Here is a 6,000-nt window from a genome sequence, read left to right as displayed (position 1 = left end):
CTTTATTCGAATCGAAAGAACCAAAACTTATGAAACGATCGATTTTCTGTTTTAGACCACAGTATAATTTAGACAGTCTTAAAATGCATTGCCAGTTATATTTTTACAACTACAGCATTTTATATGTTTTGCATCACTTTCACGGAGCGACAATCCTCGAAGGCTACCTCAACCCTGACAGCATAACAACACCACAGAACCCCTGCGCTTTTAATTTATGAGGAAAGTGCTTGATTTTATCAAACATAGGGTATATAATGTAAAACCTCTTAAAAAACACCACCCGCCAGATTGAATGTCAAAAAAACGCCGCTTGAGGTCAATCTGGTGGGCAAGCCAAGAAGTAATCATTGCAACGTTCATTAATTTTCGAAATTTTTAAAGGAAAGCATTGCTGAATATCGATCAAACGTTGCAATAAATTGAAGAAGTATAATGTTCAGGAGAATTCTTCCTTAGTCAAGAGCTTATACGCGAAGAATACACCTTGATTACAACGTAAAACGAGAAATAAAATTGTTCTCCTTTTCAAATATTGCGTTTTTACTACTTCCTTCTTAACTGTTGGATAAACACACTAGTGAATCGAATCTTATATCCGATAACCTATTCATTGGTGAAGTAACGCCAATTACTCTTGGAAACGTAAAGTCTAGCGAGCAACCATTAATTCAGGTACTGGTGAAGATAAAACAAGTGGAAATATCATGAAACTGAGGAAAGCTGTTGATCCGAAGTAACAGCGGTCGAGTAAAGCCCGCACATCGAACAAATGTTGTTCTTTGGCGCGAAAGACAGGATAAAAAAAGTTTGAACTAGGAAGGCCGACCATGGCCGATACATAAGTGTAGCAGCTCTCAATAGATTGAAATTCTTTTGCTCGTTAGCAGCTGTTGTTGTTTTGGGACCAGGGGCATTGTTTCAGTTGTTTGATCTATTGTCCTCTCAAAGGGTATCAAGTCATTCATGTGAGACCTTGCGAGAGCTCCTAGCCGACCCGAACGATCAGACATCTTCATTTTTTTGAATAAAAATGTTCAATCATTCATCTGGGACTTAGAGCGGTTATACTCGATCCCAGACCTATCGATACGAGAACCAACCTAATAATAAATTTTTTTGTCACTGCGCCTCTCACGTTGAATATTACAAGGATTGTTAAAATATAATATCGTGAACCAGTGGAAATTAACAAATACAAAATTAACTGACAAACTCAAAAATTTTAATCTGGACGAGTTTCAGTTTCTATACTTCATAATTTGGAATTAAGTGCCTTTCTTCATATTAACTCCAGACGGAAACAACTCGCTCTGTTGTTCTTTACGTTCCAGACTTGTCTCTATGGCGACATTATGGGATCGGTTTTGTTGAGGTAATAGTGATTATATCCCTCTCTTATCTTCATATCGTCAATTTCATCTCGTCCTGTCCCGTTATTCAACTGACATTCACCTGTCTCCTTGTTGTGGTTAAATGATTTACATTGTTCATTCGATGACTTTGCACAATATTCCATGCACTAAAGAGAGTTTTCCACAGATTTCTCAGACGACATAACGTGACCAGTTAGAGTGTGGTTAGCTTTGGAGGACGTATACATGACGTTCTTAAGTTGATCAGCAAATTCTGTAGGATTAAACAAGCCTACAAACATTAAAAGCTGATTTTACATCAATATTACTCCAAGCTACACTATAAATGCTCTATGTGATTTGGGGTTTCTCGTAATCTATACGTTGGAGAAATAAAGGGGAGCTCTCCGGCAATTGTTTTCGCTGATCATCTCTTTAACCAGCATCAAACTTGGTTAAAACTGAAAAAAAGTTTCTCGATAACTTTCGTCATGCTTCATCAGTATTCAGAAATTCGTTTCCAGATCAAACGAAAAAGTGTCTTCTTCAATATAACATAGAAAAACACAACCAACTCAACCGGCCGTAAACAGATCACTCCCAGCTAGTTAGTTGTGAAGAAAAGACTATTAAGTTGTCGTTTCGGTAGGACAGTTCGGATTTGACTGCCACTCATCCTCCGGGCGCAGCCACCGTAAACAAGATTATTGCTACTTATACCAACCTAGTGTGTTTGTCGTGAAGCAGTATTTTCCGGGCATAATGGGATGAACTTCCTTTAGCTTGTAAACAAAGAAGGCAGAACATTTCTTTTTTTTGTACTGGTAATGAATAATAGCAACAATCTTTACGAAAGTTGAAGCAAACTTGGCCTTGAACAATCCCAGCTTCACGCGACGGGATTTGGCCGTTCAACCAACCAGGAGCCTGGACACCACAGCTCTCTTTCAACACACAAGAACTTGGCATAGCAGCTCCTATATCCGCCCTCAACCATTCTCCTTCGTAAATTGCACGGAGCTCATTTACGTACAACACACTCCAGCGCTTCCATATACTATCAGATTTGTAACCACCTTTGAACGAAGAGCAAAGGAAATTTGGATCTGAAAAGGAAATCGGAAGAAACAGCCTTTGACTTTACTTCGCGGTTACTTCAAAGAAACTGTCTCGACATGTTTTGTTGTTAAGTTGCAAAAGTTGGACAAAGATGCGCCTTGGAGGATTATCATTCCGAGTTAATTTTTTTGTTATTGTACACCATTTATAGCGAATAGAAGACAACTGTAAGTAAGTAACTTACTCACGTTACAAGAGAATAACTAGAAGATGATCATGAGCGGATTACATTTGGATTATTCTAGCCTGCGTTGTCTGCTCTCGCTCTCGCTCTCGCTCTCCCTCTTCCCCGTTCTACGCCTGAGATTATTCAAAACACTGACCTTTTACTCTCAGAGTGATATTGTATGATGCTTGTACCTCCCCTGTGCTGTTTATAATATCGCAGGTGTAAATTCCTTCATCAGATTGCTGAGCAGAGCTTATGGGCAGGCTTGTGTCGTTACCAGCGGTTTTCATCTGCAGTACAGCGCCATCTTTCTTCCAACGCACTGTTTTACCTTCCAAAGCACCACATCTCATTTCCACTGCTTCACCACCATGAACAGTTTGATTGGATTTTGACCGTCCTGGAGACAGTGGAAAAAGGAAACAGATGAACTGTGTTATTTACTGCGGTCATATGACAACAAAAAGCACGTCTAAACCACTGTTCATACATCCTTGATAAAAGAGTACGAAAGTAAATTAGTTTCAAAAGACACTGGAGGAACGAAGGAATGGACAGAGGAAAGCAGGAGGGCGGGGATTCGAGGGACAGTAGGCAGACACGAAAGGGAGAGCTAAAGGGTATTGATGGACGGGTGCCGGAGAGACAGAAGGCAGGCAGGCAAAGCTATAAGTAGCCTAATTAATATTAAGAAATCATTGCCCTGCGTCAGTGAACAAGTGAAACATTTAGCTAGTTATCAACTTGAAGTTGATAAAGGTAATTCAACTTTGATAGTGAGTTAGTGATGCTGACGTTTTCGGCGTCAGCCCTTTCGGCAGGCAAGCAAGCAGACAGGCTTTGAAGAAAAAAAAAGTCAGATAAACACAATGAATTCACGTATATCAAAGGGACAGAATAGAACAAAAGAGACTGAGAAATGTCTCACCTGTTATAAAGCACAACTTCTTCGCATCTTCGATCTCGGATTCAGATAATACTCGGTCATAAAGCTGTACGCACGAAATTCTCCCCTTATAGTTACCAGCTTCACCTGGTACGGCTCCCATAATGACACTTTGCTGAGTTGCCAACTCGTCAGGCCAAGCAACGTCTCTTTTCTTGTGAAAACTTCCATTGATCGAAAGAATGAGCTCGCCACTGAAGTAGTTGTAAGACGCGCCAACAAAATGCCACGTGTTAGGCTCAAGAATGTCACTTGCAGGGCCTTCCATCAAAGTGAGGTTTGAGCTACATAACCTAGCGTTGAAACGATCATCCTTGAGGAGAAATCGAATGCCATATCCTGCACCGGCATAATAAAAGATCGGACCTTCAGTTTGTTCATGGGAAATCCAAGCAAGGAACGTCATTGAGTACCTGGTGTCCAGACCTCCTTTGTTTGGAAACTGAAGGAAACTGCTTAAGTTTCCTGAGATCTGGTACGAGCCTCCCGTACTACCGTCGGGGCCTGGCGCCAGTTCAACGCCAGACGCTTGCGCGGGGGGATTGGAGCTGTGACTGATGTCTGTTGTTTCGTATTGTCCGTTCAGAGGGAAAAATGCCACAGGACTTAATGGAACTGAAAAAAGCATTAGCGATAGTGAATTTATTAAGGATGCTATAATGCTATTGCTCCACATGAGCCTCCATTGCAAGTTAGTTCCAGTCCCATACCGAGAATAAGAACATGGTAAGACTCTCAAATTTACTGAGAGGCAACAAACTTTGTTTAAATGGTGTCTGTCATATCGTAACTCTTTTGAAAGAGCAGTTCCTCAAAATAAAAATAGATACTTAATGAACTTGAAAAGGTCTAATGTTATGAAATATCACACATACGTATATTTTAAGACATCGTTCGGAGAAAGGACTGGTGCTGAATGAAGATCTGCAATAACAAGCAACTGCCATGAGCAGACCTTGGCCTGTTATCCTGCACCCACCCCGGGAGGGAGGGTAGGGTAATTTGGTCACGTAACCAACAGAGTCTCCGCCCCTAGGTCCACAACCAGGCTCCGCCCCTAGCTCCATATACTTACATTTAAATAATACTCATTGACACAAAATGCAACCTCTTTCATTACAGCTTTCGTGGAAAATGGTAGCCTTTTCACATACTTACAAAAAACACACGGAATCTCCTTCTTCAATAACCTTAGATTGATTCCAGGTATTTTGAAAGGGCCTTTTTCTTTAATAGCAGCTTTTGTCACCTTTATCTATACTTTATGCAACTAGGGAGATCCCAACTCTTCATTTACCTGGAGGGTGCAAACGTTTCAGTAATCGGGGAGGCTGGCCGTATAGACCGTTACAGGGAGTATCTCCCGGTCCAACAGTTGGCATTTTGTTAGGTTTTCATGCTCATATCACAGGCACCATGAGAGTGAAATGAATCACCCAGGAACACCGCACCCAGGGCTCGTCTTTGATTGGTTCCTGCTGGGTTTTAATTTTCAGTAACAGCCCTTTGGACAAACTTCACGGATATTCTGTAAAGCTACACGAATATCACGGGAGGGTAGCTGTTTGCTTTCAACAGCCTCCTTTGAGTGGGGAAAAGTTGAACGATAAAGATGTCTGTTTCCTATGGATAGTAATAGCACCAAACAAACCTTTTTGAAAACAGAGTCCTCTGACAGCGTGCACTTCTCTCTCCGTCAAAGCCTTGTTGTAGACTTGCAATTAAGATATTCTTCCTTTGAGAAATCTATCATCTCCAGTCAGCACGCCCATTCTAACAGCCCCAGAACTGGTACGAGCCATTTCGGTTTCCAAAAGGGCCTGGTGCGAGCTGTACGTTGTAGGGGACGCCTGGTGGATTTTCATGGGAACTCAGGTCTCGTGTGTCAAACTGACTGTTTAGAGGATACACGGCAGTCGGAACTGGAGGGTCTAGGAAATAGATAGATGAAGCTTTGTACGAAAAAAAGTAAGAACAGATTTCACAGACAACTGCTTATTTATAACGGGCATTTTTCTGATGTTTGTGAAAAGCACATGCATCTCTTCCGAATTAAACTCTCCTTGTATTTTGCCATTTTCTGAAAAATCATTTCTTTCGGAAACATAAACTCACTCATAATTAGAGCCATCGCTTTTGTGAATCTCGGGAAAGAATCGCGTGAGACATTCGTCCAGTTTTTTGGCTCCGTATTTGACAATGTCGTCGTTAAGACCCTTGCTTTCGGCCCACGACTTCCAAACATTCATCCATGTCTTTTTGTTTACTGCTTTTTCGGCGAGCTTTTGAATATCCTCCCCGGAAATTTCTTACAGCAACTTTTTTACACGAAGGCAAAAACGTAATTGTGCCCATTGTTGTCATGGTAACCTTGTTATACCATCCATTTTTGCTGTTATATTACTATTACG

The sequence above is a fragment of the Orbicella franksi genome, chromosome 2 (genome assembly GCF_964199315.1).
Source record: "Orbicella franksi chromosome 2, jaOrbFran1.1, whole genome shotgun sequence".
NCBI classification, from domain to species: Eukaryota; Metazoa; Cnidaria; class Anthozoa; order Scleractinia; family Merulinidae; genus Orbicella; species Orbicella franksi.
Note: the sequence above shows the minus strand (reverse complement) of the source record.